Consider the following 27,173-nt stretch of genomic DNA (forward strand, 5'->3'; position numbering starts at 1 on the left):
CAAAAGATTTTACTTTTTCATGTCAATATTAATACACTAGTCGATTTAATTTAATGTTGGAAAAACTTAGCTTACATTTATCATAAATAACTAATTCAGAAACTCTTATCACTTAAAATTTTCTCACTTGAGTTGAGATCACATCTTCCCAATACTATACTTATAAAAGGATTTAACCTTATAGACACCTAACTAAAATATAATACCTCATACAAATTGTTTAATTATTTTAAATTTTGTAATATAGAATACAACTTAGATCTATTATTAGAGAACACATATTACTTGTATTCAATTGTTGTAGTTTTTCTGTATTAATTAATTTGGGATATAAGAATTCAAAAAACACAGTACAATTAAAAAACAAAATTTGAGACCAGATATATAAAACATTGTAAATTCTTTTTATTTATTTTTTCTTCCAAAATAACTTGAAACTCCCAAGCTTTTTGTTTTTGAAAGCAACAGAGCCCTTTTTTACTTTCTCTCAACTCCATCTCCATCTTTGAACCTTCATTTTTCACTCTCTGTTTGTTCGTTTGTAGAATTGAGACCGTAGGGTTGTTTCTTGCAGCAAAACCTTTTATTCTTACCAATCAGTTTCTTGTTTGGGGTAAGCCAATTTTTCTTGCCTTTTTCGTTTCTTCTGCTATGCATGCAAGTCTTCCTTGCTTACATCTGCCTTTCTAGTTTTCATCTTGTACCTCTTCTAATTGGTAGTTATGTGGGCACGATCAGATTGTTTTTCATTGTCTTAGGTCGAGGTCGAACTTTCGCATGTTCGAAGGTGCCTTGAGGGTTCTTAGAGTTTGAGTTTATCTTCGAAGGTGAGGGAAGCTAAACCTTACTTTTGCATCATAACTTTTTGTTAAAATGTCTAATTGTGTGTTGATGTTGGGTTTGGAAGTTCAAATTGATTTGTTGATGTTGCTCTTCATGGGTGTGAGATGAAAAATCCCTAATTTCATGTTTGGGTATGTACAGGTTAGAAAATTTTGGGGGTTTTGTTGAATGCGTGTGATTTAAGATGAATTTAATGGGAAATTGACCTATAACGTGAAATTGGAAATGTTTCTTACTTATATAAGGCTTAAAATGGGTATTAGGTTCATTTGACACTGTCAAATTGCAGAACTCGAGTTTCTGAGTTATGTAGACTTGTTGGACGAGCCCAATATCTCCCTGGGTGAGTTGGGCTTTCCAACTCTGAGTAATCTCGGCAAATTTTGAATTCCCGCTTCATTAACCGTCAAATTGAGCTGAAATTTTTATAGTAACTCCTAGACACATGATGATTTGTTCTGAGCAGTGTAATATTTGTTTGGAAGTGTATAGTGAGAGTAGTGTTTTCTGTAAGGTTCTCGTAGATTAGGTTGTTGGCAACTTGACCTTTGTCACTTGTTTAGTGCATAATTTTTTCTATAGGTACCTAATTGGATTGATTCTTTTTGCATCGAGTTCTAGATTTAATTATCTTTCATTTTAACGTTAGAACATAATTTTTGTAGCTTTGTATAAGTTGCAAATTTTTTTTAAATACCGCAAATCAATTTGCATGTGTTATTAAGTTATTCGGTAAATTACTTAGGATTATGTCAATGTACGGATATGATATGAACTTTTGGAATACAATGATATGTGAAACTGTGAATTGAGATTGATGAATGGATTTTCATGGGAAAATCGTTTTAAAGTATGTGTGCTTTGATATGTATTGATGCAGGGACTCCGAATTTGGAAGTTTATCCTAACACTCTACTAATCATTCAAACTCATGTACAGGAAAATGAATTAAGAGTTTAGAGGTGCAGGAGTTCTTTGTTGGAAGAACCTTTTGTGGTTCTAAGAACCTGTATACGATTAACCTTGTGGGTGGAGATTATCCATCACAAGTGCCAAAACTTCTAAGTAGTTCTACCTTAATGCTTGTTATCCGGATAACTAAGTCTTATAGGTCTTTTATGATGTGGCTTGTTGCTTATAATGGAACATTTGTTTGGAAGGTCCCTAATATGATTTAGCTTATGATTAATGGAAAATTTGTTTTATATTAGCTTACCCTCTCCTGTGTGTGTTGTGTTGTTGTTCTTCTTTTGCAATGATCACTAATATTTGGTGTGAGCAGATGAGGATTTAGGTGTTGGCTCCCCTAGCGATGGTGATGGCAGTGCAGCTGTTTAGTTCTCTAGATTTTCTTTCATTGTTAAGTTGCATCTTTTGAAAACCCCTTGTAAGGTTTATCTCTTGCCATTTTTTTCTAGAGTTTTAGATTGTGGTGGTATGTCAGTTTTGTGTTTATGTCTTGGATAACTATAATAGAAACTCCTAGTGTATGTTCTTTACTTAAAGTGTTAAATATGTGATATTTTCCTTTAGTAGATTTAAATGGAATGTTACAAATAAAGGATCAATTCATAAATTCAATAATCAAACAATTCTTTTTATCCTAGTTATCTAAAGACTTATACCTAAATTTAAACAAGTAATTGATTTAAATAATTAAGTCGATTATACAAATTATATCAAAGGATCATTCAATATAATTTGTTTCTAATTATCAAATGAAGATTCAGTTGGTTTTCATCTACATCAATATGGGCTCTAATTAGATTCGTAAGTCCAATTACAAAAGTTTAAACTAATACAAAAAAAAGTCTAATTTTCTTTTACAATTTTTCAACAAATTTATCTCAACTAAAAAAAGATTATAAAACTCCAAATCAAACAAACTATATATTCAATTTGAAGCATGGAAATTTATAATACACACTAGACAAAACTCATATACAAAATTAGTTATGGCCAAAAAGAGTTAGTAAAGGTTAGGTGAGAAAAAACTACAAAGTTAAAGCAAATGTATACATGAACCCAATTTATTAAAAGAATTAAAAACTTAAAAAAAAAAAGGTATATGGAAAGTGCGTTCATTGTACTAAAACTATAAATGTGTGTATAAAATATGTATCATCACTTAACAACAACAAACTAACATATGCTATGGTACCAAGACAATGAATGTTCTCGATATGTTGATAATGTTGCTTTTAGATGTTGTGAAACATAATCTATTTTTACATAAGCCAATTGTGTAACAATCAATATGATGCTCTTTTTAAAAATACTATTAATGTATTGTTAAAAACCAACACGAAGTTGCTATTTACTGCCAACGTACAAGGTAATGTATATAATATTTAATTAGACAAGTTATCAACTTAGAAGGACTTATGCCTCATGTTTATTAGAGAAAATTAATGGTGGTTATGTAAACTTGAGGTTATTCTACAAACTATTGAAACACAATCATGAAGAGGTTACCAATTACGTCATTCAAAGACAATATTTAGTTTGAAGCATATGTGTGTTGAGACCTAGACAATTTAACCAATCTAGAATTAGTAGATCATTCTTATATAAGATGTTATTATAATAACAAATATTGAGTGTGACTCCTACATATTTATATTTTATTTATTATAAACCTTTTAATATGTCTTTTAGGTAAATTATAGCTCATTTGGCCTTCTAGAGGTAACCATCACATGTTGGAGGATATACAATGTGTTTGTATGAAGATCCAACATAATATATGTAATCTGAGGAAGGCGTGACCACCTCCTTAGAAGCTCCCTCAAGAAGGATCACTAGAAGCATGTCTAGAGGGGAGTCTTCTATTCAATGACCTTTATCTTTGTTTTGCATTACTTTAGTTTGAATTCCCTAAGTTGGTTTCTAGTTGACTTATTTTGTTTGACTTGTTGACTTTGATCCAAAGTTGACCTTTGACCAAGATTAGATTAACTTAAACCAACATGTTAATCCTTGTTTATCTTGTTTTGTAGGTAATTAAGAGAAAGTAGAGCATGGCTAGGTGGCCCTTGGTGATTGGAACACTTGGATGAAGTGGAAGAGAGAGGAAAGCAAAAAGCATAAAGCAAAATCAAAAGTAGACATGTACCTTGTCTCCTTTTGCCTTTGTGGTTTATGCCTTAGAGGGTCACTTGGTCTCCTTCCTCTTTTGGCCTAGAATCCTCATGGGAATGCCTCCACCAATCATCTCCATTCATTTGGCCAAGACTCACTCTCACATTAGGTTTAGGGTTTGCTAGTTAATCATTTTTCATGTTTTTGTATTTGCTAAAGGACCCCTATGAACTCCTATTTAAAGGGTTCTCCTTGTCTTGTAAAAGGGTTGATCATTTTGTGTCTAAACTATTGTGTTTCAACCATTAAATTTTCGTGAGCTCTCCTTCCTAGAAGTGAACTCACCTTTGCCTTATCTTGCTTGCAAGTGGCGGCACCATCACTCATCTCTAGGGCTTGGTTGGCTTAGATCCCCCCCTATGAGTGACGTGCTTCTTCCATGCTTCATCTTCTATGCTTTCCATTTTTAATGTTTCTTCTTTCATTTTGATTCTTTAAGTGTTGTTAATGCCGTGTGAGTTTAAGCTTGAATCCAACTCTCTTCTTCCTTTAATGAGCTTGAGAAATGAACCTTCACATCTAGATAGCTTGTTATCTTAATGTCCAGTGGGAATTTTCAAAAATCTTTCTTAAATAACTTCACCATATTCATAACTCTAAAAGAAAACAAGATAATCCTTCATCATAATCATAAATGTTATTTAGAATTAAAAAAAAGTATAGTTGATAAGTTTATATATTCAAGTTATAAAATTTGCCTTACATTCAAGTGCAATTCATAAATAGAAACAAATGTTTCAGAATGTTCATATTGAATTAAGAAAGGAAACAAAAGAAATGCAAAGGGATTTATTGGATTGAGTCATATTACACGTTTATTGCATATATTAAAAAAAATTCTATGTTAAGCTTTGCAACATCTATGGTAATGCAACCTTATGTTTCATCTTGGTACAAATGGTAATCAAGTCATGAAACATTGATTTCAAGAAATTAGCAAAGATTATGATATAAAGAATAACTTGAAGCAATGATTTAATTCATTAAGGCTATATAAGAAAACTCGAGACTCAAGTGAAGAACAAAAAAAAACTTTCAAGAAATACTAGCTTACATATTTTGTGTAAGTGTTCTAAGGTTTTATAGGAGAGCTAAAATCTTTTTTCACTTTATGAAATCACCCAGTGAACTTAAATGTTTCTCTCTTAAAGGATTTTCTTATTAATATGTTTTGAGGTCTTCATATTAAAGAGAGGTTAAGACAAGTTAAAACGAATGAAACAATAATCAATTATATTAAAATCTAATTGATTTTCAGTTAAAGAAAGGTTTGAAAACATTTGAAATCAACACATAACAATTATAGCAAGAATGAATTGATAATTAGTTAAAGCATTCTTTGAAACATTTTGCCTTAATCAAATATTAATCGATTACTATGAATGATAATTCGATTATCCAACTTAAGATAATTGACAATTATAAGGGATAATTGATTAAAATGCTCATAAAGTATTTTTAAAACATTTTTGAAAACTCTAAAAGAATTTGTCAAGGTAGTGATGGTTTATGCTTCTTAATATAAGATGAAAATTTTCCTTATATTCATGATTCACACATTCAATCGAGAAAGTTATATCACACAATAAAAGTTTTGTTTATTTATCATTAAAAAAACATCTACAAGGGAAAGCTCTTCCGTGTTTTGGTTTTGGTCTTGTCTTTATCAATGCAATGAAATTATTTATACTGCTTTTCAAATTTTGAAAGCTTATAAAAGTATTGAGACAAATTTCAAAACTATCAAAAACTCTAAGCTTTGATAATTAAGTTTAAACCATCAAACAATCTTAATAAAGAAACTATCAAATTAAACCACACATATCAAACACTATACAAAGAAAATGAAAGCATAAAATAGAATTATGGAAATCAAAGTACAAAATTTTGAAAGCTTAAAAAAGAAATGTTTCCTGAGTGTTTATCCCCAGTAGATAAAAAAATAGTAAACAATCTACTAGTAGAAAAAACAATATTGAGGAAAGCCATTTCCCAAATTTTTATGGGGATATAGACCTTATATTCTAATAAGAACGCCAAGGAAAACCCACAATAAAAAGGAAATAGGCCATAAGGAAGACAATCCTTATCAAAAGAAAAATCACACATTTTATTCTACATTGTATAGTGACATTCCTAAGAAAGAATCACATACTACACACTAATATCAAAGGACCAAGGAAACAAGTCCACTTGAGTACCTTAACAAAAAATAATTCCTCTTGCATGTATGTTTAACAACACCACACATACCAGGGTCACGATACTTATGACACATGACAAAAAAAAAGTTTATCTTATGAGTATAACATTTGGAGGAATCCAGAAAGGAAGAATAATTGTAGTTAAACAAATAGGTAATAACTCGTGAAGACAAGAAAACATAAGAAGAGAGGTTGAATTATGTTTTTAACATCTTTTAGGCATTTTATAGGAAATATTCAAATGATACTTTTGTATGTTAAATAACCAATTGATGACAGTGGCATTTGATGATGTCCAACAGATGTAGCCTTAATGCTTAATTGATTTACTTCTAAGTTAGTGTAGATAACGTTAAAATGCAATATAAAGAGATTAAAAGGAAACGAGAATACACATTATATTTGTTAGCACAGGTAACCTTAGTACATGGATTTGATAGAGTAAGTGTATGAGATCATGTGTGAATGATGAAGAATTGATGAGATTCCTTGAGGATGAAGCTTGGGGTATGGTGAATCTGGAAATCACGGAAAGATCAAGAAGCTTGATGTTTGAACTCTACTTGTACATTGTACGACATAAAGTAGATGTCTTTTGTCGTGTGTTTGTCATTTTCAATCTTTAAAAAGGGTTTAAAAGGTTAAAAGGCTTATGCGTATAGTTTTCGTATGAATACATTCAATTAGTTGAATCGTTATACAATCAACTGATTTCATTTAAGTCAAGAGAAATCAACAAACTATACATATAAATAAACCTTTTGAATTCACTTATGACCAAACTATATTAACTCGTTTTTCAAAAAGTCGAGTAACACTTGAGATTTCTAAGCACGAAAATAGTGAAACCAATTTGGAAAATTTTATCTCTCTAGATTACACAGTGTGTAGCTTGTGATTGAAGATCTTTGAATCTTAGAGAAAATTTTTGCTTGTTTTGAAGCTAGAAGAACACGTTTCGGTTGGCTAGGGAGAGCCATCACCAAGGTTTGGTTGTTCTTGTGCTTCTAAATGTTTCCTAGTATGATTCCAAGTCTACAAGTGGGACCTTGTAGTGTAGGGTTTAATATTCTTATGGGATTCAAGAATCTTAGTGTTTTTGCTTAATTCAAAAGTGTAATCTTTACAGATTCTGTAATTCTTTTAATATAGTGCATGATCAGGTTCAGGTTGTCCTGATAAACTAGATGTATCAAGAGTGGGATCTTGAAATGTATTCAAGTTTGATCCTAAACTATTTTTTAAACATGGCTGAAAACAAACTTCATTTTGTAGAAGGTGCTTCTATACATGGGCTTCCTATGTTTAGTGGTATAAACTATCCATTTTGAAAAATATGTATGAAATTTTCATTGAATCAATTAACCTAGGAATTTGGGGTGCAATTATGAATGGATCATACATTCCTAAACATGTTGATGACAAACAGCTTGACAAGACATGGAATTAATGGACAATGGAAGAAAGGAAGCTTGCCCAATATGACTATACAACAAAGAACATTCTAACCACCTCATTGAAGGGTGATCAAGGACCATAAAGTTTTGCACTAGATAACGTGATAATTTGTTGGTGTATATGGGATTTCTTATTCTCTCTTCTAGCTTGCCAACTGAACAAGAATAATATTCTTCTATGAAGCTTTTTGTTGGCCCTGAAGACTCACTTGTGTTTATGAACTATACAATTTAGTTTATATCTTTTTTTCTTCCTCTTGAGTTGCTTTATATTGGATTTGAAGAAAGTATTCATTGTGAAATCATTTTTGGCCATTGGGTAACTTTAGCTCTTTCAAATGTCTTTCTTTTATGTGATGAGCTTGATAGTGATGGATATGTTAAATGTGTTAGTTTTGAAATGGTTGAAATGGCAAGAAGGGGGTTGAATTGGCTAGTTAAAAATTTAGGCTATCTTTGAAAGCTAAAAACCACCTTTAATTGAATCAATTAGATCACCAAGTTAGGATGCAAACACTATTGAATTGTATACTTTCAATCGATCAAAAACAGAGTTAATCGATTGATTTTACTAAACAATTTTGTTATGTTATAATCAACCGATTGAAACAGAAAAACAGTCGACTAAAATACTAGGAAAAATGCAGAAATGCATATTTCAGTTTTAAACTAGGAACAATGCACAAGAATGATCAAGACAAGTTCTAAATGATTATGCAAACATGCTCAATGCTACAGATGTCATGAAAACATACAAGAACATGATTATTAAAACACAAGTTCTTTAAACTTGAAAATGAATATGCAAGAGAGAAAGGTTAGAGAAGAGAAGAGACCACAAGATTTTTATATTGGTTCACTCAAACCTAAGTTACATCCAGTTTGTCAAGGCAACCTGAGCTTGACTTTGCACTATTTCAAATGATTTACAAAGTATCCACGCTTACAGTTTAAAAATATGCAAAAACCTCACAAAAGACTCTTGAATCACACAAGAGTCACACCAGCACAGCAAGAACCCTCGTGCACACCTGAAAAACCACCAGGCACACACACAAAGCTTAAGAAAGATCAAACCTCAGTGATAGCACATCCCAACCTACCACAAACCACTTTCTCCAAGCTTCAAACCAAGCCAAAAGCTCTAAAAATTTATCTAAGATCAATCTTCAACTACTTCAAATTGTATGATCATGAAGGAGAGAGTTTCCACGAGTTTCCATAACAATTTCGCACTAAAAAATTATCAACCCACCTCTTTTTCAAAAATCACAACTTTTATAGTTAAACTGTTACGAAATTCAACAAGTTGATTTCCAAATCAATCAGTTGATTTCACTTGACTTAAGTGAAATCAGTCGATTAAAAAATAAATCAACTGATTGAATTTGTTGCAGTTTAAGACTACTGCAGCCAACCTTTTAACCTGTTAAAAACCATTCAATATATTACAAGAGACATTTTATCCTGTTGAAAAACCATTCAACAGATTAAAAGACACACCTAAGACCAAATACATTTAATTAATGCTACAAGGTCTACAATATGAATTATAAACTTCAAATACACTTTCTTAATGATGTAACTATGTGGAGAGCACACGTTCCAATCTTGATCAACATGAATATCATCAAATCTCCTTTTCTTCATCAATATAGGCTTTATTTCAATGGTAAAAGCTTCAAGATAGTTGAAAAGGGCTTCATTAAATCTTCATCAAATCTTCAAGAAGCATACCACCTTGGCTTCACATGTCAACAAAATGCACTCTGTAAGACCCACGAAATTTAATTAATTAAATAATTAATTAATTAATAAATGCGGGTAGTAGAAGCCTTTATGGCATTAAATTCTTATTGGTATGATGTGGAAAAGTACTAGCTCAAGTGGACTTGGGATCAAGTCCTATGTATGTCGTTTATGTGTTATTTAATTATTATTGTTTTAATGATATGATTAATCACGTTTCTCATGATATAATGCTTGAATTGTATTAGTTAGCATGAAACATGAATTGGCATGATGGTTTAACATTGACTTGGCATTGGTGTGGTTATGGGTTCAAGCCTTGGAGAACCTAAATTAAACATTATTTTTGGCTTTGGCTTGAATGTGATAGGTTAATGTAAACCCTAGAGGAACTAGTAGCCAATAGTGGCTGTAAAACAGCCCATAATGGGACAATGAATGGCCATTAACAATCAATTAAGTGGCATTTTCGTTTTTGATCATTAATCTAGCTTTAAGGCACCATTTAAAAGACAAAAGTGAGGTATTAGGAAAGGTTTTGCAAGGCTTAAATTATACCCAGAAACAAAGCACGAAAGTTGGAGAGTGGTGAGGTTTAGTGTAGAATTGAGACTGAATTGAGAGGAAGCCAAAAAGGGAGGTCATTGGTGATCATTGCAAGCACTCAAGTAATTCACTTTTAAGTAAAAGGATCCAGGTTAGGGGAGCTGAACCACGTTCTGTCTGAGTTTTTATGCGTAATTGTATGATTATAGAATGTATATGTTTGATTTGAAGATACGTTATTTGTATGCTGGTTTTGGGTTCCTGCGAAGGGACCGTCTGGCGGCGCATCCCTAGCCGCCAGGCGACACATGGCCTGTACCCAATTTTCTAGGTTTTTATGAAGGGCCTAGCGGTGACTATCGAATCACTAGGCGACGTTGACCCTTTTTGGTTTGGATTTGATGATGTCGGGGTTCTAGGGTGGTTTTGATAAAGGAAAAACTTGGGTTTCTCGTGGGGGAAGATTTGATGTGGAATTGTCTTTGAATTCCATGTGATGGATGGTTAAATCGAATGAAACAGTGTTATGTTGTAAAGTTTGGGGGATGTTTGTGTCTGAACACCTTAGGACTATAATTTTCAAAGAAAATAATTGTAGGGAATAATTGAAAGAATGCAATTGGGTTGAGAATTTTAAGATATGGGGGTGAGAAATGGGCTGAAATCATGGTTGCACGCATGTCTTAGGGTTCGCAGAGCTTGGAGAAATAGGTGTTCCTGGAAAAATGCAGGAACAGCCTGACGGTTCTCAGTTTGCCGCCAGGCGCCCTATCAGGATGCAGGTGTTGGAGTTCTTGGTGCATTTTGGTTGGTGGATAGAATTTCAGCTCATATGGGATATAAGTGTGGAGTAGAGAAATTGATTGGGGCTCCCTATACGGTAAAACTTGTGTTACAAAATTATATGGACTAGGAGATGTGTTGGAATGGTCCAGAATTAATAGAGTGTAGACTAGTAATGGTAGGTGTGAAATTGATAATACAATAACAAAACCCAAAATTGCAAAGGAAGAGTGAGACGAGGAGCAGGGCTCTAACATATGTATAGGGAGAGTTGAATGGATGAAAATTTGGTTTGATAGTATGGATTAGAATTAGGCATTTCTTCCAATGGGGTATATGATAAGCAATGTGGTATCAAGATTTCTGGTGCTGGCCAATGAATAGTATTCCATAACAGGAGTAATAGGATGGCATTAGCTTAAGACCAAGGGCTAAAAGGATAATGATAGGGTGGAAATGTGGAAACTTAGGTTTGAAAATGTGAAGTAATAGGAGGATATGGAATGTTATCAACTAGAGGATGGTAATTAAACCTCGCTATCGTTAGTATCCAACTAAGTTATATGATCCTGGGGAAAAGACCAGATGAGTAATTGGAGAGAAATTGTGTCTGGGCTAGAAGAGAAACCAGTTTTGCGCAAACATTGTCATGGCTCCTGGCGGTAATATACCAACCGCCAGGCGATAGCGAGGATACAAAGGAACCTAGTGCGAGTGACGCCTGGCGGGAAGGGAGGTTCTGCCAGGCGATAGAAGTAGAAACAGTGGGCTACTAGAGTGTTGGCGCTTGGCGGTGTGGACTGTCCCGCCAGGCGGTGATTGTTGTGAATGTTGTTTCTGAGGCATTGGGCGCCTGGCGGTACGCGACACCCGCTAGGCGGTCTGGGAGCTAGCAGCGCCTGGTGGCACGTGTCCCCCGCCAGGCGATTTTGTTGTTGCAGCCTTGAGTTGTTGACTCCGTAGTGATGCTTTAAAGGTAGGATTACTGGTGTTCCTTGATTTGTGGCTCGGAATAGCATCCCTTGAGTTGTGGCTCAGGATGGCGGATGAACACGAGGAACCCTTGAGTTGTGGCTCGGGTTGGCGAGTGTTGCCAGTGTGAGTGTGCTGGTTGTGGCCAATACGGATGGGTCCAGATAGATTGCCCTCCTCAATGGTTGACTAACGAGTTTGGTAGTCTTAGGACGTTGCGAACTATGTTCGCATTTGGGAACTCCACCTGGCGCTACGGTGTATGATCCGTAGCAAAGGTTCCCGCACGTGCTCTATCATTTGTGGCCGATAGGTATGGCAGCAAGTCATCTTGAAGTAATCACTAGAAGATGTAGAACACGAATGACCTGGTTATGGCCAGGTGGTAGAACTTAAAGATTGGAAGCTCTTTTGAATGATTGTGTGGTATATGGATATGTTATATATGTGTATATAATTTCATGTGCTTTATCTATTAAGCTCACCCTATCTGTTTGTGTTTGGCGATGATCGTGTGCGTGGTACACGTGAGCAGATGATGTTGATGCAGGTGGTTCTGGTGAAGCTTAGCTACGGAGAGGGGATAGCTCGAGAAACCTTATGTTTTAATTTTCTTTGGTTTTGAAATAAGTTGTGAACCCTTATGGGTGTTATTATAACATTTTGTTTTGGTGATTTATCGATTTGAATACTGTTTAATTATTTAATAAAGTTTAAATTTTTCTGCGTTTTGGGAAAATTAGGTATTATTAAATGTAGCGTATTTTAATTTATTTCCTTATTTTATTAAAAATCAGTAATATCCTGACGGGATGTTACACACTCTATGCAATAATAATTGTTATTTTCTTCTTTAGTAACATCCCAATAAGTGTATGTACTTATCTCTTCTTGGCCATTGTATCTTTCCATGAATTAGTTTAAGTGTAGCATTGTGCAAAGTAAATAGTTCTTTAAGAATTGACAATGCATGATTTAGGAAATTGTTGAAGAAAAATAGTTTTAAATTTTTATCCTAGCGACCTTTAGATGTGACTTTTCCTTTTCTTAACAGATTTATTTGTAGATGGGAGGAATAAGCACTCCCTACAATACAGAATAAGTGTTTATATGTTTCTGTATAATACAAGGTTAGCTACTTCTATGTGTTTATCTTTCAGACACATGTTGTGCTATGTCAAAGGTAAAACAAGATTTCCTAGTGTTATATCATTTGTTAGAAGAAACAATTCCATCTTACAACATCTATTGTAGAGTTAGGGCGTCATCTTTTAGACGAAACATAATCATGTTTATACTAGGTTGTTTTATGCACTGAATTAAAATCATAGGATACCAGACTTTTATTCTAACAAAAGCCATCACTTTTTGTTGATAACATTCTTTTAGAAGATGATTTAAAAAATTATTTGCTTTTTATAAATCAATTATATTATTAAAGAAAACCATTATTTTGGAACAATTTTCTCTAAAAAAAAAGGGGTTAAATAGAGACATTAGTTGTCTTTTGTAGATAACTAGTATAAGATCCATGAAAAAATTAGAATAAAGAGAAACACATGAAAAATATTAATGGCTTCATTAAGATTTTGGATTTATTTAATTTAATTATTAATATTATATTTAATATGGAATACATGTGATTATAAATTTATTATGCGCATATTATTATGAGAAATCATGTGGCTAATTTTTGTATTTTTCTCTCTCTTTTTTTGCTTTAATGTCCCGTTTCTTTCTCTTACTTTCTATTTCTGTTTTTTGCTCCATTATATATTTTGCTTATGTCATTGCTATCACTCAAAACAAAGATCAATTTTTATTTTTCAAATGCTAGTAAGCACAAAAGAAAAGAAAATAAGTGGTTTTGATTCTAGGGTTTGGTAAGGGAGAGTGGGGGATAAGAGGGAAAGGCAATAGGAATTTAGTAGAGGAGTGAAAACGTAAAACAAGAGTGCAAGAGGAGGTGGCTCTGTAGCATTCTTAGGCGAGAGAAACATAACTTGGAGGAACTTCTACATGAGATAGGGGAAGTTGAACCTTTATGTCTATTTACGTATTAATGAAGCTTGACCTTGTCTCTTTTCTCTCCTTATACGTTTCTTGGTTAATGCTTGAAACTTTTATGTGTTACGGAATGAGAATTTAGAGTGTTTGTATGTGTTAATGTATGATGTCGGGAGTTGTTTATGCCTCTGTTAATCTTCTGATTTATGAACCTAATGTTATTATTGGTATACCACATTTTCTTTTTTGCTCTACGTCCTTTCTAAAGGGTTCTTTTATTTTGGAATTTTGTATTGGTTCTGGGAATTTTACTCTCGTTCAAGTTATTTGAGTATGTTGTGAAACCCCTTTCACAGTTGTATGTTTAAAGTTCTTAAGGTTTCTCCCATGCATGCATATAGGTTTACCCCTACATGAGGCTAAGGATTTACATCAGTTTCCTATAGCTCTTTCTCTCTTGTTAACGTGCTGATAGTGGTGGTTATGACTGGCGGTGTCGCATCCTGTATATGTCGCACTTTGGTGAGTGGAAGTGCTATCCAAGATGGGGTTCTTCATGGTCACGAGGATGTCCTCTCAAGCTAAAGATTGAAGGCATGATGCAAGGTGGGCGTGGTACTGCCAATAGTTTCTATGGCTATGGTTGTCCTTTTCACGATTTTTTTGTGGTGCAATGGAAATTGTTCACGAACCTGCTTGATAATGTTCAGTGCAAGGGCTCCTTGTGGTGGCCTTGATGGGACGTGCAAGGGCTGCATTGATTTTTTGAATTACGAAATTTAAAAATTAAATGATAAGCTTTTGCCTAAGTACAATTTTAGAAATAATTGTTTTATGCTAAATATACATGATTTACATCTTCCCGTGAAATCCTAAATTGGCGTGCTACAACTAGACTAGACTGTGTCAAGCAAACAAACAACTCAAAAAAACCATAACACAATTTTATTATGATGTACAAATAACTCCTAACTTTCATGAGTCCTATTTATTATGTCTTAATCTCTCATTGAGACTAAGATCTTAAAATAGAAAAGGAAAGAACTCTCAAAGAGAGAACAATTTAAGCTCATTGGGTAGCTTCATGTAGTGAAGAATCACGAAGGTTTCGCTCACCCACAAAGAACATATGGAATCTAATGAACACATAAGGTTATATAGCACTTGTATGTAATATCTTGTGTTCTTCTACTTCATTTTGATGCCTTATTATAAGTCTTTGACTATGATTGTTACCTTAATATATTGTTATGATTTGATTTCTTTGAAAATCTTTGTTAGCTACTTTAATTTTACATTGAATGTCTTTATTTGTGTTGACGATAAGCCTAATATAGAAGGTTTTGATAGTTTGAGATTGACTTCATTTTGAAAGGAAACAAATAAAAAACATATAACATATATCCATAATAAGATTTAAATGCAGTTTAGAGTGTATCATGATTCCTTCTATTCCTTCTAGGTAATAAGAAATTTGTAAGGATATGTACTTTCTATATAAAAACTCTTTCCAATTTCTAATTACAATGTGTACGAATGTTTTATAGATGTTTTTGCTTAATCTTTCAAAAATTTTGTGTTTATAGCTTTGATTACACATTTCTTATTTTTAAGAATATTCTTATTAAACATGAGACATTATGGTGAACTTTGTTTGATGAACTTTTTTTCAAGCCTTGTACAAATGATTTTGTGAACTCATAATTAAGATGATTTGACATACAAATTAAGATTATCTAATGAGCTTGAAGGACATATGAACTGCATATAAAGAATAAATGGGTTGCATTTGATGAACTAAAGTTAGCATAAAACATGCATTGAAAGGTTCATATGAATATAACATATATAAGACTACCTCCTTCTTCTTTTTGTTATTATTAAAACTCTTTTGAAGAGGCTACATTGGGGTTAGACTATCTAAATGGGATTAGATCATTTGAAATGTCATAAAGGTATAATTAACATAAGATTGTAATTTAGAAAGACGTTGCACTCAGTTTAGACTACTCAAATAGAGATTTTTGTTGAATGTAAATTTGACACAAAAAATGTGAAAATGGACTTGTGATTTATAAGAACCCAATTAATTTTTCTACGAGTAGAAGTGGATAAAACGAGATTAACCCTAAAGATTTTACCATCCACCTCTTTTTAAACCAAGAAAAAAATGGCGAATGACAAATAACTTAAAAAAAAATCTAATTGGATGGACAATGATATGTGGATAAAAAGAAGTGGATTATAAGAACATGTGATTTGTAAGAATTGGGTTAATTTCCCTAGTATATGTACTTACTTGTGTAGTTTGAGGACAAGGATGATTCTCTAGTAGTCTAGGACCATAATAGTATCATCAACTTGATAATAAGATTTTTCTATGGGTAGGTTTGAGTTTTCAATGTTAATCAAGGACTATTGAAGTTTTGTTAGAATAGTTAAATTTTTAGATAAAGGAAACTATTATCATCAACTTTTATAAATGAATCTGATCTAAATGTTTAAGTTGGTGAATGATTATTGAAAGTTTATCCACTAGTTGAGATTAAACTTGGAAGATATGTGAAACATTGTCGGATGATCCTTACACCAATATACTCTTAAGTAGAAAAAAATACAATTAATATCAATCATCCCATGACGAAGGTCAGAAAGGACAATTTTCAAGTGATCCATATGGACAATCACGAGAACTCTATTTTTCATTCTTGCATATTACAAGCATAGTTTTCTGATTGAATTTGTGTTCTATTAGTCTTTCTAACTTCCTCATTCTAAGAACTCATGATTGGAGTTCCTAGCAATTAAGAGTGAGGAAAGAAAGGCCAAGTTTGTGCTTCCTACTTTTTTTATTTCAGATTACTCATTTTACTATTCTTCTTGATTTCAATACATATTCTATGAATTTTTTTTTCTTAATATGTTTTTCATTAAACATCCTTTACTTCACTTATTATCATGATAATAAACTTGCTTCAATTGTTACATTCTAGATCCAAGTCAGATTTCTCAATTTTTCATTTTGGCAGTTATTCTCATTATTTCTCGCGTATCAGTTTCACATTGGTTTCTATGTTGATTTTTAGTTTCTACTGCTTAAATTCTTTTTAGATTACTGATTTGTTATTGTTTTCACATTATATTCATGCCTCCAAACTCAATTCCAGTGTTACTACTCAATTTTCCAGTCCTTGTATTAAGTTAGGTTTTCTTGTTTGCTAATTTTCAGAATTTGATTATGCACTAATTCTCTTTATCAATTTTCAGTTTTAATGTTCAATTGGTACTGTTTCCAACTTATTTCCATGTTGATGCCATAATTCCACCTACAGAATATCATATAAACACATTCTCCATCACATCTTATATAGTGTATTTTGCTATCAACACTTGTTGTCACGAATATGCTATCTAATTCTGGTTTCAATTGTGAATTCGTGATTTTTGAGTTCTTTTCCAATTTTGCATTTATATCATACAATGTTTTAGTGATTTAAACTTGTTCTAATCCATTCCTTTGAATAAAACTCAATTCTGCATATTTTACTCATATGGACTAATTGTTATCAAAAATAGAAAATATACCAAAGTTGTCCAGATTTTGGTTTTTCATACAATTTTGTGAATTTTGAGAAGTTTAATGTCTCACATTTCCACGCAACTTTTTCAAATTATAACACTCAAAACATGTTTACATACATCATTCATTACATTTTATACATGCATTACTCATTCCTAATCACTCTATATTAGTTTCATACTTGATTTGCATATTTTTCTCATTCATATTGTCATACATTATGTACAATAGCATTGTATATACTTTATATGTTATTTTTAATCTCATGCATCATATCCATTTCCTTCTTTAGACTAATAGTTGTTGTATCCATATTTGTTTATAGTTCTACATTGTATATCCCCAAATTTTGTGACATTCATCATGGTTAAGCTCTCATAAGCTAGCTACCAAAATTAGAGTTCCTAGGATTGACTCAAGTTTCCTCTATACTTCATTAAAGAGAGCTTTTTATTTATTTTTACTAGAGTTCTATGCGACTATGGGATCTATCAATGACATACATTAAATTGATTTTTCTTGTATTTATGTTGAATTGATTGAAAAATTACACTTGTATATTGAAAGTTGTTGTTGTGGAAGGTGAGAGTTATGACTTGATAGTAGTATTAGATTTTAATGAACCTTATATTGTATTACAACAATTAAATTTGGGTGTGATACGTTCATCTTGAAAAAACAATTATTTAGTATTGTATGATCAGGTTTGGTATGGTTAACTTTGGTTATGTTAATATAAAGTTGGAAGTCGTATTTTATATAATTGATGTTGTACAATATGATCAAGTACATGTAAGGACTATTTTATGATTGTTTAGAGAATAATTGAATATGGATAGTTAAGATTGGATTATAAACTTTAAATTTCAGTCTACCCTCGAATATTTAGTGTAGAAGGTTATGAGGGCAACCCCAATGTTGAAAAACGCAAAGATCTCATGGGCTTCCATGTTAACATATTAATGAAGAATTCCAAAAAATAGTTCCTAAAATTGACATAACGAAAATCCCTTTTCGATTGTCAACCACAAATCCTAAAATTGATTCCTATCCCATTTTCATCATGAAAATCCTAAATATTAGTTTTATAAAATACCTTATTGTGATGTCCCACCGCCTTCACCTTCAATCTCGCTAAATCAAATCCTTTCACTTCTGCTTTGTAGAATGAGACGGTGAAGAGAAATATATTGAAGGGTGCGAGTGTAGTACGGGAAGAAGATGCTTATGAACTCGAACAAAGTGTGAGAGGGAAGGAGCATGAGCGGGATAGAGTTTAAGCGAGGGTGAAGTGTGGGTCTGAAAGGGGCTTACCAAATCCTTCTTCATTTTCACAGTTAATCAACATTTTTAAGTTTCGGGTTCTTGAGTTTCATTTTTAAGGGACTGTCTAGTTTAATTATTTGAGTGAAACAAGTATCCACATTTTTTAAATCATTATTTAAAATATCCACATTTTAAAAAATGTTGTTTAAAATACTCACATTTTAATAAATGTGGCCTTAAGTATCAATGTTTTATCACTGGTTGCTTAAGATATATAAACAATGGCTTTGTTTTATATTTTGGTTTAAAGGAAAAAAATTATTATATTGGCAACAATTAAAAATTATTGCTTATACTTATTTTAGGCCATGATTTTTAAACCATTGGTCCATGCTTTTGTTAGAAGTTTCAGTCTTTATAAGAGTTGTAGCTTATCATCTTAGCTTTCTTATGAGATGCATTTGAGCTTGATTGGATGGATATAACTTCGTATGGTTTGTTATCTTTAATTATTATTGTGGAATGATTTATGATTTTATGAGTTGTTTTTTGAAATTTGATGCAATATAATGAAGTAAGAGGCATGGTATATGATGTAGAGATCAAGTTAAATAATTTTGATTTATTTTATTTAAATAGTTTAGATATTCATAATTTTAATTTATTGTAATCAAATGATGATTATATTGTAATAAAATTATTTATGTCTCTTTTAAATGCTTGAAAATAATATTTTATGAGAATTGAATGATGTTGTGACTAAGTATGATTTAGATGATATACATGTATGAAATGTAAGGTCACAAATTTGGGATGATTTGTGGATCATGCTGAAAGTATGTATTAACAAAAGAACTATATGTTTTTAATTTCATTAATAGTACAAGTCACGAATTTTAAGATATCAAGTATCGAAAAGTTAGAGGGATGTTTATCATATTTTCAAAAACACATTTTGAGATTTAAAAAGTGAATTAGAACACATCTTAAAGTCTAGAGATTAATACATTTTAAACTCACACCTATGTTGTCAATATTAATATTTGAGATATTATGATGAGTCAAGGGTTAATCTTTCGTAGAAAATGCTTAAAATAATTCTTTTCAAGGGTATCATAAGATATTTCTTGATAAATATTTTGGTCCATGAGTTGGGTCCAAAATGAAAAATGGTGTAGTGAATTGAACAATTTGTTTTTGTATTGTCAAAATTAGTTGTGTTGATGTGAAAATAGAAATAGTGTTTGTTGGTAGCTGAAGGTAAGCATTTAGAACTTATTACATATGTGTTTGGTTAAAAGAAATAATTGGTTGCACTTTGAAAATGGTTTTGGAAATTCTGAAAAATGGAAAACTATGCATATTTTACTCAACGGATGGAAATTTCATCCAGGAAATTTTATTAAGAGACTCAACATTACTCTCATCCTCACTTAGCATATTCAAACCCAAAAGTAGGTAGTGAAAGTATTATCTTAAATTTAATTAGCAAATATGTAAGTACTAAGTAGATCAAGACTTCTATAACTAGGTCAATAACTAGGTCAAGTAGTCTTCATAAATATTGTGCTCTCAGATGTTGTCTTTATAATAGTTTTGAAATAAATTATAAAGGAAGTCTAGAACTTCATTTATGTTTGTTTTAGTGAGAAAATATCAAGTTTTTCAATTTTAGTTGGAGTTGTTATGATTTTTGAACTTTTAAGTTAAGTAAATGCTTTTGTTAGAAGTTTAAGTCTTTGTAAGAGTTGTAGCTTATCATCTTAGCATTCTTATGAGTTGCATTTAAGCTTGAATGGATAGGTATAACTTGTATGGTTTGTTATTTTTAATTATTATTGTGGAATGATTTATGATTTTATGAGTTGTTTTTAAAATTTGATACAATATAATGAAGTAAGAGGCATGGTATATGGTGTAGAGATTGAGTTAAATAATTTTGATTTATTTTATTTAAATAGTTTAGATATTCACAATTTTAATTTATTGTAATCAAATGATGATTATATTGAGTGTAATTATTTATGTTTCTTTTAAATGCTTGAAAATAATATTTTATGAGAATTGATTGATGTTGTGACTAAGTATGATTTAGATGATATATATGTATGAAATGTAAGGTAACAAATTTGGGATGATTTGTGGATCATGCTGAAAGTATGTATTAACAAAAGAACTATATATTTTTAACTTCATTAATAGTACAAGTCACGAATTTAAGATATCAAGTATCCAAATGTTGGAGGGAGGTTTATCATATTGTCAAAAACACATTTTGAGATTTAAAAAGTGAATTAGAACACATCTTAAAGTCTAGAGATTAATACATTTTAAACTAACTTCGACCTATATTGTCAAGATTTATATTTGAGATATTATGATGAGCCAAGGGTTAATCTTTCGTAGGAAATGCTTAAAATAATTATTTTCAAGGGTATCATAAGATATTTCTTGGTATATATTCTTTATTATATAAACCTATTGTGATTTAAGAAAATATATTTATTGTCTTTAATAAATTATTGGGTGAAATAAAAATTATTTTCATTTTGTTATTGTGATAAATTTTAATGAAATTCTTTAAATTTAAATAGAGTAGTATATTTCAGTGGCAGAGCTCTTAAGGAGCAAGTGGGGCCACAGCCCCCAAACTTTTCTAATTTTTTATTTATTTTTTCAATATTTTTAAATTATATGTGTTTACTTTTTTTAAAGTTATGTATGTTTTTAATTTTTTAAATTATATGAATCTTTTTTAATTAGATAATATTATATTGAAAAATTAATGAAAACTAAATTAGGTATTTTTTATTTCTTTTATAAAGTAAAATATTTAATGTTAATAAATAGTAAAATATAAAATCAAGTATAATAAAAAAAATAATTATAAAGATCATTTTCATTTTTTTTTCTCATTGTCTTTTGAGTTTTTCATATGTTGTACTCATCTCTCACCCTTGTAAGGCCCAATTGTTTCTGTCCATCTTATTTTAAAGGCTGCCCAATCTTTTGGGCCTAAAGGGGTTGACCCAATCCAATTTCTAACCTAAGGTACCCCAAACCCTAACTTGTACTCACTTTTCGTAAAAACAGATTCCTCACATCCCTTAGAGCAGCTGTCATCATCCTCTGCTAGGGTTTGGAACCGTTATAACCTAGCAAGCTCAGCCTCATTCTTCCATTCCGCGTAAGTCTCTCCCAACTCAAGCTCTCTATTCTTTTCGCCTCTTCCTTATGTTCTCAGTTAGAGCTTTCTAATGAGCTCGTTTTGAACTTGTCCCACTGTTTTTCAATTCGCGAAGCGGTTCCTTAAGCTACTGTCGAGTATCAAAGCCTTAGCTAACGTTTTCCAGGTACGGGGAAGTTCGGGCTTACTGTTTTATTTCGTGTTCTTGTATGCTTGGTCTTCTTTTGTGAGTTGAATGTTGGGTTGCCATTATAAACTGTGTAGGAGCTGTTAAAAACATGTTTTGGTCTATTTGGATGTATCTGCCTGCGTGAACAATGACGGGTTCTGGTTGCCTCGCCCAAGCGAGTACATCTCGCTTAGGCGAGATTAGCAGTAACTCGCCCAAGCTGCTTGAGCGAACGGTCACCCAGGCGACGAGCGCCAGTTTTGAGCGAGAACCCATCTCGCTGAGGCAAGGTGGTCTCGCCTAAGCGAGCGAGCGCAATAGTGCCACTGTTCCTGACTCGAGCCCTCGCCTGAGCGAGAGAGACTTCTCGCCTGAGCGAGGCTCTTCTACCTGAGCGAAGGGCTGACTGAGGAGTATGTATGTTGATGGATTTCTTTGTTCTTGGATGTTGAATACATGTATGAATTGTTTATGCCTTTCTAAGTATGAATTGAGTGGCTTTGCATGAATAAGGTGGATGATGAATTGTGATTCATGGGTTTTAACATGATATGATTATGCTTTTGGTATGAGATGATTCATGGAATTAAAATGATGTGTTGGTATGGATTTGGCATGAGACATGAGTGAAGGTTGTTTAATGAATATGGCATGGTGTCGGTATGAAACACACTCCTACTTTCATGGTTTGAGATTGGTGAATGAAAGATATTGACATGGGATACAACGGAGGATGGAATTGCCAAGGTTGGCATGGGATATTTACGTATGTGTGTTGAATAATTACTTGTTTGATGATGATTTGGTCTGTGGTCAGTGCGTAATTCCTTGAGATCCCTAGGTGGGGTTTTCAAGGTCGTGCTTCAGTGGTCGGGACGTAATTCCATGGCCCCTGTTAGTGGGTGTCCATGGTGGTGCCCCATCTGTATAACTAGGTAAGGATTCAAGGTAAGGTTGCATCCTGACACTCTAAGGAGCCAGTTAGTCTCACTTAGAGCGGACTGACTCCTGTGGTGAGAGTAGCAGGAGGCCTGAAATTCATTAAGGGCTAACCTTGTGGTGAGGGAGATTTGATTCATTGTAACACTTGTAACACATAGCTCAGGATGAGCAGCTCGGGTGAGCAGAGCAGAGGTATCCACCACAAGTGCAAGCATCCGCTGAATCCGACCAAGTTATACGTATCCGGATGAGTCGAGTCGAGTCGTAGTGTATTGAATGAAGTCATAACATGTTTGGTTGATATGTGGATATGGATGATGAAAATATATTTGATTGTGATAAATGTTGTTGGCTCTAGCTTACCCGTTTTGTTTGTTGTGTGTTGTATGTGTGTTCTTTCTTGCGATGATCATCAACTTGGTTGATGGGAGCAGATGGGCGAGGTTCTCGTGGTCAACAAGGGAATGGTGATTCCGCTGCTTAGCCATCTGCTGGACTGGCTTATTTTTTTATGTTTTCTTTAGGGCTATGGCCCATGTATTGTTGTCTTATTTAAACTTTTGTAACTTTATCCTTTTTTTGGCATCGTGGTGTGCCTGGTTGTAGGGGTTGAGTTGAACCCCAGGACTGCGCTGTATGTTATCTTTTATGACGTTTCCTTTAATTTCGTATATAAATTAAATGGGACGTTACATTTATGGTATCAGAGCGGTCATTCCTTAGGTCTGTGGACTTGGATGTCCGCTTAGCTTTCTCTGTGTCTTCTGAGTGTTCTTAGTTAAATTCTTGCCTTTATCAAGCCTAACCAAGTGATTTTCTGTGTGCCAGTGGACTATGGCACCTCCTCGTAGGACAATCCCAGGGGACACCGATATCGCCAGAGCCATAGAGGCGATGGTAGCAGCTATGACAGCAGAGTGCTGCGATGATGCAGCAGCATGAGGCATCCATGCAGCGACAGGCGGCGTCGCTTGAGCAGCAGCAGGCTGTGATGCAGCAGATGGAGGCTGCGAGGTAGCTGCTGAGGATGCTCATCGGCAGCATATGGAGGCCCTCCGCCAGTGGAGGAGAACAGGGCGGCTGCCCCTGTGTTTGGTCCTGAACCACGACCTGCAGTCAGGGAGTGGAGCTGGAGGACTTTCTGAAGCACCACCCGGCGAAGTTTGACGGGAAGACTAGTCCTGACGCCGCAGACCAATGGCTGAAGGACCTGGAGCGCATCTATGATGCGAAGATGTGCCCTGCAGAGAACAGGTTGGCGTTCTCTGTGTATATGCTCACGGGGAGGCGGAGCATTGGTGGAGCAGCACCAGATCCATCCTGGAGGAGAGGGATGAGCCAGTGACATGGGAGGCTTTCAGGGAGAGATTCCTCTCGAGTACTTTCCCAGACAGCATCCGGTACGCCAAGGAGGTGGAATTCCTCCAGTTGACCCAGGGAGGGAAGACTGTGCAGAGTATGCTGAGAGGTTCAAACACCTCAGCCGTTTCTACACCCTACCGCTCGATGAGGAGTGGAGATGCCGGAAGTTTGAGAACGGCTCCGGGGATATCGCTTGATGGTGGCACCCTTGTCCATCAAGGACTTTGCCGCTCTGGTAGAGAAGGCCAGAGTGATGGAGAAGATGAAGCGTGAGGTGGAAGGCCAGCGCCCACAGCAGCCACAGCCTCAGAGGATTGGTGGACCATCTGGGTCCAAGCCCAGACATGAGGAGCGGAGGAGACCGTATGATAGACCCACCATCAGCCTCAGGGGTCTAGGAGGTTTCCTCCTCAGCAGGGTCGAGTGCAGTGTTACATATGTGGAGGACCCCACCCGAGGTATGCTTGTCCACGTATGGGGGTTACCGCAGGTGCAACAACTGTGGCAAGGAAGGCCACTTTGGGAAGGATTGTCCCAACCTTGCTAGGGCAGCGACACGCCCTCCAGTTCAGACCCCACAGCATCAGGGGAGAGACAGAGGCAACAGGCCTCAGGCGACGGGCAGAGTGTATGCCATGACAGGAGCAGAGGCAGGTTCAGGTAACTTGTTATGGGTATTGCATGATAGCTGGTGATGTTTGTGTGTATTGTATGATTCTGGAGCGACACACTCTTTTGTGTCAATGCATTGTGTGGAACGGTTGGGTCTGCCGGTGCGCGAGCTGCAGTGTGAGCTTGCGGTGTCTACTCCGGCGTCGGGTTTGGTCAGGACGTCGTCCTTGTGTGCTAGGCTTCCAGTGGAGGTAGAGGGACGCAGGTACAGGGTGAACTTAATCTGCCTACCTCTACAGGAGTTGGAGGTGATCTTAGGGATGGATTGGCTCTCTGCCAATCGCATTCTGATAGATTGTCGGGAGAAGAAGTTGTTGTTTCCCGACTCAGAGGAGCCTGAGTTGGTGTCTCTCAGGGTGTTATGAGGGAACTACAGACGGCGCGCAGTGCTACATGATCTTCACACATATGGAGGTGGAGAGAGGAGAGACGTCAGTGATACCAGTGTCAGGATTTGGGATGTGTTTCCAGGAGGTACCAGGGTTGCCTCCCAGTAGAGAGGTGGAGTTCTCTATTGATCTAGTCCCAGGAACAGGCCCGGTCTCGATGGCCCCATATCGCATGGCTCCGGCAGAGTTGGTAGAGCTCAAGAAACAGATAGAAGATCTGATGGAGAAACAGTTCATCCGACCCAGCACTTCGCCTTGGGGAGCACCAGTGTTGTTGGTGAAGAAGAAGGATGGGAGTTCACGTCTGTGTGTGGACTACAGGCAACTGAACAAGATGACGATCAAGAATAAGTATCCGCTCCCGAGAATTGATGACTTGATGGATCAGTTGCATGGGTCATCAGTGTTCTCGAAGATAGATCTGCGATCGGGATACCATCAGATTTTGGTAAAGGCTGATGATGTACAGAAGACAGCCTTCAGGTCCAGGTATGGCCACTATGAGTATGTGGTTATGCCGTTTGGTGTGACCAACGCTCCAGCAGTGTTCATGGACTACATGAACAGGATCTTCCGACCTTCCTAGATAAGTTTGTCGTGGTCTTCATAGACGACATCCTTATCTACTCCAGGACTCAGGAGGAACATGCAGAACACCTGAGGTTGGTGCTTGGTGTTTTGAGAGAGAAGCAGTTGTATGCCAAGTTGTCCAAGTGTGAGTTCTGGATGGATGAGGTTCAGTTTTTGGGGCATGTGATATCCGCCCAGGGGATTGCAGTGGACCCGGCAAAGGTCGAGGCAGTGGTAAAGTGGGAAAGTCCTAAGTCAGCCACAGAGATCAGGAGCTTTGTGGGGTTAGCGGGCTACTATAGGAGATTCATAGAGGGATTCTCCAAGATAGTGGCGCCTCTGACTTTGCTTACCCGGAAGGACCAACCTTCACTTGGACGGACAAGTGTGAGGAGAGCTTTCAAGAGCTAAAGAGAGATTGACGAGTGCTCCTATATTGGTAATTCCGGATGTGGGAAACCGTTTGAAGTCTACTGTGACGCGTCTCATCTTGGACTTGGTTGTGTTTGATGCAAGAAAAGAAGGCAGTGGCATATGCTTCGACAGCTTAAGGTGCATGAGCGTAACTACCCACTCATGACTTGGAGTTGGCAGCTATAGTTTTTGCCTTGAAGATCTGGAGGCACTATCTTTATGGTGCTCAGTTTCGGTGTTCAGCGACCACAAGAGTTTAAAGTACTTGTTTGATCAGAAGGAGCTGAACATGAGGCAGAGGAGGTGGATGGAATTCCTGAAGGACTATGACTTCGAGCTCTATATCATCCGGGAAGGCAAATGTAGTGGCAGATGCTCTGAGTAGGAAGACGGTACATACTGCACACCTTATGATAAGAGGTGGAACTACTAGAGAAGTTCAGAGACATGAGGATACAGGTGGAGTTGGGGTCCGAGTCCATTAGGTGTAGTACCCTTACTATATCTAGTGACTTCTTGGGCTCGATCAGAGAGAGGCAGTTGTTGGATGCCAGTCTGAACAGAGTTAGAGAACAGCTTGGATCAGATGAGGCTAGAGACTTTGCTTGGGATGATGGCATACTGAGGTTTCAGGGAGTATGTGTACCTGATGATGCTGAGGTGAAAAAGTTGATCCTTGAGGAAGGACACAAGAGTCGTCTTAGCTTGCATCCTGGCATGACTAAGATGTACCAGGACCTCAAGGAAACTTTCTGGTGGCAGGGATGAAGAAGGATGTGGCTCAGTTTGTATCCGCCTGTCTGACGTGTCAGAAGGCGAAGGTGGAGCATCAGAGACCCGGTGGGATTCTACAGTCGTTGGAGGTACCGTGTGGAAATGGGACAGCATCTCCATGGACTTTGTGACTCATCTTCCACGGA

At 35.2% G+C, this 27,173-nt stretch overlaps 1 long non-coding RNA gene across 1 annotated transcript; it reads left to right on the forward strand.

Annotated features, from left to right (window-relative positions):
- The first annotated feature begins 436 nt into the window (after positions 1-436).
- LOC114182530 lies at positions 437-2,424 on the forward strand. The gene is made up of 3 exons (XR_003604108.1): positions 437-613; positions 739-827; positions 1,724-2,424. It is a non-coding gene; the product is annotated as an uncharacterized LOC114182530 (long non-coding RNA).
- The last annotated feature ends 24,749 nt before the right edge of the window (positions 2,425-27,173 follow it).

Source organism: Vigna unguiculata, chromosome 4 (assembly GCF_004118075.2).
Source record: "Vigna unguiculata cultivar IT97K-499-35 chromosome 4, ASM411807v1, whole genome shotgun sequence".
NCBI classification, from domain to species: domain Eukaryota; kingdom Viridiplantae; phylum Streptophyta; class Magnoliopsida; order Fabales; family Fabaceae; genus Vigna; species Vigna unguiculata.